Genomic DNA, 14,460 nt, shown 5'->3' with positions numbered 1-14,460 from the left:
AATATTAAATGACTGAAAATGAAGAATTAAAGTAGAGGTTTAAAGTGATTGTCCAGATGATCAAAGTACATGTTCATAGGAAAAGATGAATGCATTTATCATGCATGAAAATACAAAGTTTAGATTCCAGGCCAGAGAGATGGCTGCGCTTTCTGTCAAGCCTGACAACCTAAGTGTGATCCCTGGAACTCTCACGGTGAAAGAGCAAAAAGCGTTCCTGCAAGCTATTCTCTGACTTCTACATACACACTTTAGCATATGCGTGCATACATGCACAGGCACACACACACACAAACACATGCCTATTTTCCATAGAAAAAAAGGCCCAAAGGTAAGTTTAGGATCTATTTGAGAGTTAATTCCATATAAAAGAAAGGAAACTGAGTCACAGAGGAATGGGACGCAATGAAAGCAGAATGTTGCAGGGTATTTGTACACTGTGAAGGTATTTGCTGTGACTGGTGTAATCAAAGCTGAGTGGCTAATAGCTAGCTAGGCAGGAGGTATAGGTGAGATTTCCAGGGAAAGAAAGGAAGAGGAGGAGATAATTGAAGTACAGAGGGGATGCCAGGAGATACAGAGAGGAAACAGGAGATGCAAGAAGAAAGAAAGAGAAAAAGCCACATGGTAAAACCTAGATTAATAAAAACAGGTTGATTCAAGTTATAAGAGCTAGTGGGATAAGCCTAAGCTAAGGCAGAACTTTCATAATTAATAAGAAGTCTCCATGTCATTATTTGGGAGCTGGCTGGCAGGACAGAAAAAGACTTGACTATAGGAGAGGCTACCAAATTTGTATGGCAGTGGCCATACAGTGGGAGACTAGCCAAGCCAGCCTGCATCTGTCCCTGCCCCGCCTTGGAGGAATGACTCATAAGGGGCTGGACTAAGAAACCATGCCTGGAAAGGACCACTCATCAGAGTAAGGGTAAGCATTTGGTTCCTGTTCATTTCCAACATGTAGTCTACTCCCCTGGACTGCCTCTCTGTTATCCAGTGCCTCCAGCAGTTGTATGGGGAGAACTATAGACTTTTAAGAGCCTTCCTGATGTAAGGAGTCAGCAATTGCAAAAGGTGTCAGATTGACCTGAGGTGGTGGGGACACTTGGGTTTGTCTATAAGCGATGGATGTTGACTCAGGTGAGCAAGTGCCTGAGGGTCCAGCAGACACATGCAAGCAAGAAAACCTGGAGGTTCACTAAGATGAATCTAACATTCTCTATGATGAGCCACTTTCGGGACTTCTCAGATTGACTCTCCTCAAGTTTTGTTTGAATACTAAACAAGGAGGTTGCAGTGTGTGTGTGTGTGTGTGTGTGTGTGTGTGTGTGTGTGTGTGTGTGTGTAAGCTGAGAGCAAGGGCAAGTTTAGTCATTCCTAGAATCAGAAGTTGATGACCAATCACAATTGCCTAAAATATATGAGTAGGACAGTAATTGGGAGACTGCTATCAAAACCATACATAGGCACATCTGTGTCGTTCTGAAATGTCAAAAGTTAATCAATAGACTTAGATTGCTAGGCTACACCAGTTCTACCTGATATGGTTCATCGAGTTGTCTTGATTTTTCTCTAGACTATGGCTGTCAACAATCCGAAGTTCTGGAATGCTCATCTTAATTGCTAGTGTTAATTCTCAGATCACATGCTGTACTGCACATAGATATACATACCCATAGGTGTGTATTTCAGAATATCTACCAAGCATTTAAAGAGGCCACACAGAGAACAAATAACCTCATTCAAGGCAGCGTTGGAAAGATGCTACAGAGGCAGAAGAGTCACTGAAGAAGCTTAGATAAGATGCTGACAGACCCACTGAAGAGCTTGTAGACATTGAGGCACTGAAGACAGGACCTTTGAAGTGAGTCATAGGCCAGGTTTATGTGTACAAACAGATGGATGGATGGATGGATGGATGGATGGATGGATGGATGGATGGATGGATGATGGATGATGGATGGATGGATGATGGATGGATGGATGATGGATGGATGGGTGGACAGACAGCAATTGAAGTGGCTCATATCAAACAGTGGGGACTACTGAAATGAAGCCCCTGGGTGACATTCAAGAGTCCTCTGTCTGTTCCTTGACACATGGCCCAGTTGATCAGACAACAGGTCCATGGTTACATCACCATCACCATCACAGTGTTAGGAGTCCCCCGTTTCATGGGTTCCAGTCCCCCTTTCAAGGGTGTTGCATCTTGTTCATCTGATGTGCTTGGTAAGGTCTCATTTTTTTTTTCTGATACGGTTTTTAAACCCCACATGCCAATGTGTTCTTAATTACTTTGGTAAGTTCTTAAGTAGTATTTTATTACTTGCACAGGTAAGTTATTTATCAGCTTTTGCCTCGTGGTTCATGCTGGACAGATGGCCGCATCCATATGTGCAAACAAGATGCAGATTTATTCTGCCTCTCTACCTTTTCCCTGAGAATGGAGACAAAGTGGAGCCTTTAGCTGCACTGTCCTTGCTGGGTTTTTGCTTTTTGTTTTGACAACAGTGGTTCCTGTGAGAAGGCCTCACTCGGTGTTTGTGCCTTCACAGATTGACTTGGCCTTCCAGCTGGGCCCCCACTGTTCTTTCACCTATGACATAGTAGGCTCTTCTTAGCTTCTTAGCCAAGGGCCTGACCTAGCATGGCCACCATTGTACAATCTGTGGCTGGTTTTCTGTTTGGGACCCACCTGTGTCCTGTTGAATGTGGAGGTCTTGGCTCAGATAAAGTGCCACAACACAGCACTTGGGATCTGGCTTTCCAAGCCAGCTCTTTGAGTCAAACAACACAAATGTCAATTGCAGGGAGTTAGCTTTCTTGGGGACACCTTTTTCCAAACATGGAACATTTGCTGCCTCCTAAGAGTCCCCTTTCTGAGGCAAAGCACCCAGATGACATTACTGTCTTCCTTCTGTTGTCACATTGGTTAACATTGTCTGATTTTGAACTTCAGGTTATGAAATTTTGTTTAGCTACTGTGACACTACATGTTATACGTGAAATTCAGCCTTGTTGTTTAAGTGGCAGTGTTATGCTGTCTTACCATCATATTCCTTTGTAAGAGTTTACCCAGTTCATTTTCCATCTGCTGTTGCTGAACTTTTGTATTGTTTTCAGTTGGGGCCAATGTGACTAAAGTGTCATAGAGAGTTGTTTTGATTTCAGTTGCATGTATTTTAAAATCTTAGCTGCTGGGCCTTAGAGTGACACATATCTAATGTCAAACTCTCCTTTGACCAACACTCTACCCAGAATCTGCAGTATCTTTGATGAGGGGTTTCTTCCTTGTAGAATCTGGTTTGAACTTGAATTCTGCTAAGATAGTTTAGGGAAAATCCCACACTTGGCATGTGATTAACTTCAAAATCTTATCTCCCTGGCCAGCTTTCAGACACTCCTTATTCTCCATGTTTCCTTTAGTCCATGTTCATCCACTGAACTCACCCTGTTCCTTGGTTTTAAATCTCAGCTTGTCCTCAGTGGAGTGAGAGTTAAGCATAACCTCTCTTCACCACTGCTAAACTCCATTGTGTGAACGCCACAGCCCCTCATAGCATCTTAAACAGATGTTTATGTCTAGGGTGTCTCAATGGGAGGGAATTGTCAATGGTATTTTTATAGTTACATTTTATAATTGTTTATTGGTGTTATATAAAAATATAATTGAAAAAATGTAATTGGTTTCATATATTGACCCCCAAATTCAATGATCTTAATAAGTTCACTTGTTTCTAGCAATTTATAGATTTGGTGTAGGTGTATATGTGTATGATCCTGTCATTTGTGACATGTTTATTCATTTTAAAATCTTGTATCATTTGACATTTCATTTTCATGTACCAGCAAGGACTACCAGTGTTGTGTTTAATACAGACAGAAAGAATGGATATCTTTTTGTTTCTTTGCCCAGTCTCAGGGTGAGCATTCATAAAATATTCCATATATCATCATGAAGCACACCATTACCAGAGATATTTTTATAGCTACCTATATTTGATCAAATCTACCAAAATATTTTTTTAAAATCATGAATACATTTGAACATGTGGCTCATGCCTGTCGTCCCAGCACTTGGTGGGCTGAGGGAGGAAAACTGCCACAAACTCAAGAGCAGACTTGCAACATAATTATTTCCAAGATAGCCTGAGCTACAGTGTGAGACTTGCCACAACCAACCAAAAGATGGCTATGGATAATTCCCAAATGCCATCAGATATTTTTGTATCTCTACTAAGATGAGAACATTATTTCCCTCTTTATTCTGGTAATACAGAGTTATACTGGTTGGTTTTGCAGTATTAAATCACTCTTGCCTCTTAGAATAAATTCCACTTTTTTTGTAATGCAGTATTCTTTAAATTCTACTGATATTTCACTAAGGATAGTTGCATTTTTGTTCAGATGAGAGACTGGTATATGCTTTCCCTTCCTGTAATGCATTTGCCAGCTAGCAATACCATGCTTGCTGCAGCTTTGCCCATATCCTTGAGAAGTTATGATTCTTTTTCCATTCTCTGAAAGAGTTTGTATGATTAACTCCAGTTCATTAAGTTTCATTTCATTCTTATACCTTCGTCATCTATGTTCTAAAATCACATGTTGTAATGATGCTTATTTCCAAGTACTTTATAATTTTAATTTTAAATTATTTTTAGACTATAAATTAAACAGATATTTACTGCTTAATTTCAGGACACTCAGTACTTCTATAACTGATCTTTTGTTGATCTGTAATTTAATTCCACTGTATTAGAAAATGTGCCTGGTGATTTATTTTTCAATGCTTGTGATGTCAGGTGTTTATATGAACCTGTGACTTGTATGTGTGTTCATGTGTATATGGAGGTGAGAGGCTGGCATCCCATGCCTTTCTTGACTGTGCCCCACACAGCTTTCTGAAACAAGGTCTCTTCTTGAATCAGGACTTACAGATTTGGCTAGATTGGCTAGGTAGCAAGTCCCAGGATCCTCCTGTTTCCTGGGCCCACATAGACACTGTTGTGGTAGAAGCAAGATCCATTATGGTGTTAGGTGGGACTCCATACTCCCCCACACACAGTGGGGTGGTTAGAAGCATGATCTACTATGGTGCTGGGTAGTTATCCAGACCCTGGTCCTCGTGTTTGCATGGTGAGTACTTTACTGATTGTGCTGTTCCTAAAGCCCACAGTTGAAGATTTAAACCATTTGAAATTTGTTGAGACTTGAATTTTTCATCATCTTAGGTATTTTGGTAAAATACTGCATATGCATTTGAAAAACATATATTCAACAATGGTGGGGTATATTTTTCTATATATGCCAGATAAGACAGGGTAGTTAACCATCCTAGTCAAATCTCTGTTTGTTGTCTGTTTGCTCTTTTACTTGCTAGGGAAGAAGTATTGAGAAATAAAAGCCAGCATAATTGTGGATTTCCCCCTCTCTATCACTTCATGTTAGATTTTGCTTTAAATGTATTCCAGCTATGTTATTTGGTGCATACAAATTTAATAGTATTACATTATAATCTCCAACAATATATCTTTCATTATGACCTTTTATATTATTTATACCATATTGTTGTTTTAGTGCAGAAATATTTAAAACCAAAGCAAACATAACATAGCTAACACAATGCCTTGCATCTTCAATTAATTCAGTAAAGATTTTCTTTATACCATTAATTTCCTTCTATTCATCCAGTAATTGCTTTTGGAAGAATAGATGAGAGAGTAACCAACAGGTTAAAGCAAGCTAGGGATTCATATCAGACGACATTAAGACAGGATGCCCATGGATTAATATAAAGATACTAACCTTAAAGAGTTAATTCAAAACCCTGTGTCACAAAGCCTTGATATGACACCTGCCCCTACCTCCTTCATTTCATTAATTCCCCAGAAGAAAGCACCTATAGGTTAACAGTGGGAAAATATGCAAATGTTTTAAAGAGTAGTAGTCATCAGCGTTTAAGTGTGTAGTTTTAACATAGCAATTCCACTTTTGGGAATATAGCTTACAAACACACAAGGTTGACAGTTTTTCATATATGAGAGACAAGCCCACGTAGACTTATGAAATTATATGTATGAGGATGTCTCATAAAGCCTTCTTAGTGTGAAATTGAATGGACCAAATATCTATTAATAAAATAATATTTAATATTTATTAAATATTTTTAATTTAATATTTACTAAATATTACATTACTTTATTACATCTTCTTTATTCATCTACAATGTTTACAATATCCATCCTTTTTATAATTGAAAACTTATGAATAAAAAATACTGGGCTGGACACCATCATTTTGAATCCTAACTAACCTGTTAATGTAAGAATGAGAATCATGTCTTCTTTATTGATGTTCTAGTCTCCCTTTTTCCTTATTCTGATTCCCACTTTCTTCTTCCACTGTTGTCTTCATGCTCTTCTTTCCAGGGAGAAGTGAGGTCATGCCAATTTATAAGTTTCTCCTTTCAGAGTTTTGTTCATTTATATTGCATCTGCTTCACAGAACAAGAAAGATAAAACGGGACGTCCTACCGTACTGGCTACCCTGCTATGTTCTGTGCTCTTAAGTCAATTGTTCCCCCAACGTGGCTTCTTGATAAGACTCAACAGATGTATCAGGAAGAGGGAAGTAAGATTAGCTGCCATCTGGGTCCCTCTCCACCCATGCTAGGAACCATCTTGCAGATAAGAGTGCTCCAATCCAAGGGAACAGGGGTTTATAGAGCAGGACTTTTTCTTTTGGTCCCTAGGGACAAACTGGAGTCCTCTCCCTGCATAGATGTGCAGACTCCCGAGAGCATCTCTTTCATCATAAACTTTGTGACCTGTGTCCCAAACTTTTATCTTCTTTCCTCTTGTCTTCATGTCTGTTCTGTATGCTTTGGCTTCCTGCAACATACACAAGAATCAGGTCTCACCACTTTTCTGATTTCAAATCTCCCTTAATTCCCCGTGTACTACATTCACAGATCCTAACACACAATGCGGCATCCACCCAAATACATACTGTATGCCATTCTTTATTTCCTCTTCAAAAATAGCTTTACTGAGATATCCATGTGCCATACAGTTAATGCTTTTAAACTGTACAACTCAGTTAGTTTTAGTTGCTTTCAGAATTATGTAGCTATCGCCACAAGCAACTATACAATATTTTGTCATCCTCAAAAGGAGCATCTGAAGTCATTCTTCCCTCTGCTGCTTCATGACCTCTATTTCTAGGCCAAGACCTCACAAGGTCAATTGTGTGTGTGTGTGTGTGTGTGTGTGTGTGTGTGTGTGTGTGTGTGTGTGTGTGTGTGCATGCTCGTGCATGCGCACGCGTGTGCTTAGAATTCATGTGTGTATAATCATGTTCTCTGCAAACAGGAACAGCTGACCTCCTCTATTCTAATTTGGGTATTTGCCTTCCTTCCTTCCTTCTTTCCTTCCTTTCTTTTTCATCCTTGCTCTGGCTAGCACTTGATGTACTATGAATAGAAGTGATAAATTAGGCAATGTTACCTTTTTCAGACAGAAGAACAAACACCTTGTCTCATTATAATGTAGCTACATGTTTGTCACTTATGGTTTTTATTTTATTAAAATACATTCTGTGTTTAATTTGTTGAGAGATTTTACTGTGGAAGGAAGGATTTTATCAAATACCTTTTTTCTTGAATTCTTGAGATGATCATGTGTTTTGTCCTTAGTATAACTGATCACATTTATTGGTTTGGTCATATTGAATCACCTTTGTATTTTTGTGGTAAACCTAATTGGGTCAAAGTGAATGATCTTTTTATATGTTGAATTTAGTTTGCTACTATTTTATTGAGGAATTTTGTGCCTATATTCATTAAAGATATTGGACTGTTGCTTTCTTTTCTGTTGTTTTTTTTTATTTTTTTGGTTTGTATGCCATGAAAGAACCCATCTCATGCATTGTGTTTGAAAGTATACATGCTGTTTAATTTTTTGAAAGCTAGAGAAAAATTGGTATAGATTCTTTTTGTATTTGTGTAGAATTCAGAAGTGTAATTTTGGAGAAGTTGTAGAGGAAGTGAATATGGATTCTACATATTTGAGGGTAGAATCAAAATAGAGAAATCATCAAGTCTCAGTCCTTCGTTTGATGGGACACCTTTTTATTACTGACTCAATTTCTTTGTTCACTATTGGTTTATTAAAATATTTCCTATTTCCTCATTAGTTGGTCTTGGAAGAGAATTTACCCATACTTCAAATCCGATGTTTATTGAGTTTTTGCTCTAAAGAGTGTGCATTGCTGAGGTTAAGATGTTGAAGTTCCCTCCCACTGCTGTATTGGGGTCTGTCTCTCCCTTCAGAACCATGAATTTTGTCTTTATATATAATCCTGTCTTCAAATCATCTTATGTTTCTTCTATAGTATCAATCAGTAATCCATTTGAAAATTTTCATAGATTTTACTTTTTCAAAAGGATTCCCACGCTTCCTTTCTCCCTCCCTCCCTCCCTCCCTCCCTCCCTCCCCCCCTCCCTCCCTCCCTCCCTCCCTCCTCCCTCCCTCCTCTCTCCTTCCTTCCGTCCCTCCTTCCTTCCTTCCTTCCTTCCTTCCTTCCTTCCTTCCTTCCTTCTTTCCTTCCTTCCTTCCTTCCTTCCTTCCTTCCTTCCTTCCTTCCTTCCTCCTCCTTCCTTCCTTGGAGCTTTTAACTATTTTAAGTCAACATCACTTTCAATACTATCCAAATTAATTTACAGAGACATCAATAGTCATTTTGTGCCTAGCTACATGCTTATATTGAGAAATAGTGAATCATTTGAGCGCATCTCTGACTCAGGTGATGTTTCTACTCTTGTGTGCTTCCTTTACGCACAGATTCTTTTCTCATACAATGAACCCTGACTATAGTTTCCCCTCCCTCCTTCCTCCAGTCCCATCCTCTCCTCACATCTGGATCTGCTCACTTCCTGTCTTCTTCATTAAGATTGCCTTCATACATTTTAGCAAGTTTCCATTGCACTACGTTTCCATAGCACCCCTGAAATGCCCCTCAAATTTAGGTGTCTCTCCCCCCATTTCCTCCCTCAACCTCATCTTCCCTCCCTCTCCCCAGTGGATCTTCCCATTCCTGTCCTCCCTGGCTGCCTGTCACCCAGAAAATCGACTCTATTTTCCCCTCCTCTATGCCTATAACCAGTCTGGGTCTATGGGTTATAGCGTGGCTATCATTTACTTAACAGCTAATATCCACATAAAAGTAAGTAAATATTTATCTTTCTGGGTCTGGGTTAACTCACTCAGGATGATTTTTTTTAGTTACATCCGATGCTATTTTTTAAAACAGCTGAGTAACACTCCATGGTGTAAACGTACCACATTTTCTTCTGTTAAGACACATGTAGGTTGTTTCCAGTTTCTGGCTATTATAAATAGAGGAGCAGTGAACATGGTTGAGCAAGTGTTTCCATGGTAGGATGAAGTGTACTTTGGGTATATGCCCAAGAGTGGTATAGATTGATCTTGTGGTAGACTGATTCCTATCTTTCTGGGGAACTGGCATGGTGATTTCCATAGCGGCTGTGCAAGTTTCACTCTAAAGAGCAATGAATGTTCTCCTTATTCCACATCCTTGCGGGCATGGGCTGCCACTTGTGTTATTGAACTTAGCCATTCTAATAGGTGTGAGACAGAATCTCAGGTACTTTTGATTTGCATTTTCCTGATGTCTACAGATATTGAACATTTCTTTAAGTGTTTCCCAGCTAGTTGAGTTTCTTCTATTGACAATTCTGTTTAGATCTGTACTCCACTTTTAAATTGGATTATCTGTTTTCTTGAGATATCTAGTTTCTTGAGTTCTTTATATATTTTGGATATTAGTCCTCTATTGGATGTGGAGTTAGTAAAACTCCTTTTCCCATTCTGTAGGCTGCCCCTTTATCCAAGTGATGGTGTCCTTTGCCTTACAGAAGTTTTTCAGTTTCATGAGGTCTCTTTTATTGATTGTTGATCTTAGCGCCTGTGCTATCAGCTTTCTGCTCAGACAGTCTTTTCCTGTGCCAAAGAGTTCTAGGTGTTCCCCCACTTTCTCCTTTATCAGGTTCAGTGTATCTGGTTTTATGTTGAAGTCTTTGATCCATTTGGACTTGAGGTTTTGCAGGGTGATAAGTATGAATCTGCTTGTATTCTCCTATGTGCAGTTTGACCAGCACCATTTACTGAAGATGCTATTTTTTTCCAGTGTATATTTCTGGCTTCTTTATCCAAATCAGGTGTCCATGGGTATGTAGATCTATGTCTAGATCTTCAGTTTGTTTCCTTTGATTGACATGTCTGTTTTTACTATGGCTCTGAGTAGGATGGTGAGATCTGCAGCTCTTTATTGTTCAGGGTTGTTTTAGTTATCTTATTTTTTGTTTTGTTTGTTTGTGTGTGTGTATGTGTGTGTGTGTGTGTGTGTGTGTGTGTGTGTGTGTGTGTGTGTGTGTGTGCATCTCTATGAAGCTGAGAATTGTCCTTTTTAAGATCTGTGAAGAATTGTGTTGATATTTTTGATGGGGTTTCCTTGGAATCTGTAGATTTCTTTTGGTAGTAACTGTTTTTACTATGTTAATCCTACCAATGCATGAGAATGGGACATATTTCCATTTTCTGATATTTTCTATTTCTCTTCCTTCCTTCCATCCTTCCTTCCTTCCTTTTTTTTTTTTTTTTTGGAGTAGGGTTTCTCTGTGTAGCCCTGGGTGACCTAAAATTTGCTATGTAGACCAGACTGGCCTCAAACTCAGAGATCCACCTGCCTCTACCTTCTAGAGTGCTGGGATTAAAGGCATATGACACCATGTCCAGTCAATTTCTTTTTTCAAAGACTTGAACTTTTTATCATATAAATTTTTCATATGCTTGGTTAGAGTTACACCCAGATATTTTATATTATTTGAAGCTATTGTGAAAGACATTGTTTCCCTGATTTCTTTCTCAGTCCATTATCATTTGTATATAGAAGGGCTACTGACTTTTAAGGTGAGTTAACTTTGTGTTCAGCTATTTTGCTGAAAGTGTCTAACAGCTGTGGATCCCTGGTGGAACTTTAGGCTTCACCATTGCTTTCTTTTTGAATGTTTGGAAAATTTCTCAAAATTCTCCTTTTCCTATAGTATATCATCTTTATAATAGTTGTTATTATCTCATTGTTATCTATTTCCAGATCTAGATAATTGTTTTCCTTCAACCAACAGATTTATTTACTTCTCTCTCTCTCTCTCTCTCTCTCTCTCTCTCTCTCTCTCTCTCTCTCTGTGTGTGTGTGTGTGTGTGTGTAGTATTGTATGTATTATTTTTCTCTGAGTTCTAGTCTAGTACTAGTTTAATTATTAGTTGTCTTGATTTCTAAGGAGACTTGACATCAGGCTTTTTCAGAGCAGATCAAAATTCTCCTTTGCTTCTAAGCTATAACTTAATTAGGTAACATGGTCTCCACTGTGGCCAGAGAAAACCCAATGTGCTTACCACCTTTCTCATGTAGATGCAGTTGAGTCTTCAAGCACCTTTTCCTCAGAATGAGGCAGTAGCTAAATATTTATCCAGATCTTTTGCCTTTGAGATATTTTTCTCACAAAAACACCCTGTGCAATGTAAGACTCATCCAAACAAGGAAAAGGTGTCGATTGGCAACTTTCCCCTGTGTGATAACCTGCGTTCTCAGATTTCACTTTCCAATTTCCAACTACACTAGTGTCCTGAGAGCCTAGTTTATTCACCCCATAAAACTCCTGCTTTGTGCCTGAGCATTGTCTAATGTTTCACACAAACAGTGAGAGTCTCCTGGGGAGAGCTGGCTAAATAAAATCAGATCTTACCTTGAAGACATCCCCACTGATGTGGCACAGCCTGCCTGGTTTTTGCCTGGTTTTGTTGGTGTTTAGTGTCTTAAGAACCTTGTTTCATATTCTGTCTACAGCTTTAGTTGTGGCCAGCAGGAAAATTTGTTTGAAGTGAGAAACTTCACTTATCAGTGCATTGGATTTAAAATTGAAATAAGTGATATAGCGGGTTCAGTACTTCTTGGAATAAATACATTTTAAGAGCAGACTGACAAAGGCAAATAAATCTTTTGGGGGGGTAGATTTTTCTGATAATAACATGCAAGCGACACAGTGCGGGCTCAGTAGTGGCCTTCTCAGTGGCTGAGCATATGCTCTGTTAATAGTCTGTAAGAGGGCACCATCTACTACTTTTGTCTGTCGCCCATCGAAATTTAATTTAATCTTTATTTTCCAGCACTGAAAGATGAACAAAAAGTGGGAAGGCTTTAATGTCTAGAACACAGTTTTATCTACTATATAACAATTACCGTTCTGTCATTTAAAGACTATGCCCTCTGCCTGTATTACTTTCACTTCCCAGACTTCTCTGTCCGGATCAGATAACTGAGTGTCTAGGTCACATTTTTCCTCCTCTTATAATCTCAGGTCAAACTTTTAATGATGCTATTATTCCCGTTGTATACAGCCGGTGACTAATACTTCATTCTTCCTTGTTCTCCCTGTCCCAGTTTTCTGTTTCTGCTTTCTCATTTGTTAATGATCAACAGGAACTTGACCACAGCTCTGCCCTGTGGGCGGCTGGGGTCTCGAATTCCGTAGTCCCTCTGTCTATTACTCTACTACTGCGTGGTTCTCGTTGCCTCCAGACTCTCTGCCCTCCTGATACTGAGTATCATCTACCCTCCCCACTGCACGCGACCACCCTGCTCTACGCATGCGTTAACTTTACGTCTTTGGTGCCCTTCACTTTTGCCTCTGCCCTTTGGTTAATTTCTAGATGTGCTTGTTTATACTTGCTGTAGAAAATGGGGGAGAAAAACAAGAGATAAATCAAGTCTTTTATTGTTTTTTTTTCCCTTTTCTTTTTCTTCTTTTTTTTTTTTTTTTTTTTTTTTTTTTTTTGTATTTTAGTTTTCTGAGACAGAGTCTAGGTATCTGGTCCAGTCTGGCCTCACGTCTCTATCCTTTTGCCGCAAACTCTTGAATGTTGGGATTCAAGTATGCATCAAACACAACTGTCTCTGGCCAGCTAGTGGACCCTGGAAGAGTGAAGCATCCCCGGCAGCTCTCAGACCTTCTTCAGTAGGCAGAGTGATAGCTGATAACCAGACTCTGTGTTTATGCAGTTCTGCTATCCTCCAGCACGGGGCCTTGATCCGCCCTGATTGTCTGTCTTTCTGTCTGTAAAATGAGAAAAACACCCGAGGACTTGAACCCCTTACTCAAGGCCCCGTCTCTGTATTTCACCAGCCAAATCTGAAGCCACAGAGACGCAAAATCCTGGCTATCAGTTGTGGTGGCAACACAGGGCAGAAGGGTTCAGCTCCATGTTGAGACCCAGCCTGTGGGGTTTAGGGACTGGAAACATAGATTGTCTACCCACCGACCGACCATAACAGGAATTCCTGGGAGGCAGCTGGGGCAGAGAGAACCCCTGGCTGTTTTTCTCCCACTCCACTGACTCTCACTCCTGGCCTCGTGTCCTCTCTTTCCATTTTTCCCATGTCCCCAACTACATGTCCCCAAATGTGACAAAATCACTCTTAATTGATGCTGGTTATAAACGCAAACTTCATCTATATTTTTATATTTATTCAATAGTTTTAAGTGCTTGAATGTAAAAAATGAAATGCTGTTACTATTCAATAACATTTATTAAAAAATAGGAAGTAATTTTCGAAGGCTTTCTTCGGTGTTATCTCTGCTGCCTCCTTTCTCTGTCCTTGATGAAGAATAATTGCAGGTTCTTATTTAACTAAAGGACAGATTTTCAAGTTGCTTCTGAATGCCTGTCTTTCCATGACTTCTTCTTTGAAACAGAATAAAACTGTATGGTGTACATAACAAAATTACTTAAGAATAATGTTTTTTATTCTTTCCTTAAAGCCTCATGAGAGCTGCAATTAGTTTTATTTAATCATTTCCAAGACAATATCTTAGAAAGCCACTTCAAAGGGACTAGAATCTTACAAACAACAAACTCTGGTGACCTTTGTCACAGGTCAGTATCTAGGAGCAAGGACATAGCCATATTCTAAGGTCTCTTCCCACAGTGAGAAAGGACCTGCCCAGGCACTGGTGGGGAATATCACATAGTGCCCTTCACCAGAGGAGAAGACATAAAGAGCCCTGCAGTGGAGACCTTGTCTATATAGCATCTTGGGGTTGTCGGTTGTAAACACTCACCCTGCTCTGCACAGATAAGCAGAGATGAGAAATTAGTCAAAGTAAAATGGTTTCTTCACACAGTGACACTGCCTATTTTCTGTGCCTGGAACATTTATTTTCCCCAACTTCAATAAGACTAGCTTTTCTTAGGCCGGGCATTGGTGGCGCACGCCTTTAATCCCAGCACTCGGGAGGCAGGAGGCAGAGGCAGGCTGATCTCTGTGAGTTCGAGACCAGCCTGGTCTACAAGAGCTAGTTCCAAGACAGCCTCCAAAGCCACA

This window comes from Cricetulus griseus (assembly GCF_003668045.3).
Source record: "Cricetulus griseus strain 17A/GY chromosome 1 unlocalized genomic scaffold, alternate assembly CriGri-PICRH-1.0 chr1_0, whole genome shotgun sequence".
Classification (NCBI taxonomy): Eukaryota; Metazoa; Chordata; class Mammalia; order Rodentia; family Cricetidae; genus Cricetulus; species Cricetulus griseus.
This window is presented reverse-complemented; position numbering follows the sequence as displayed.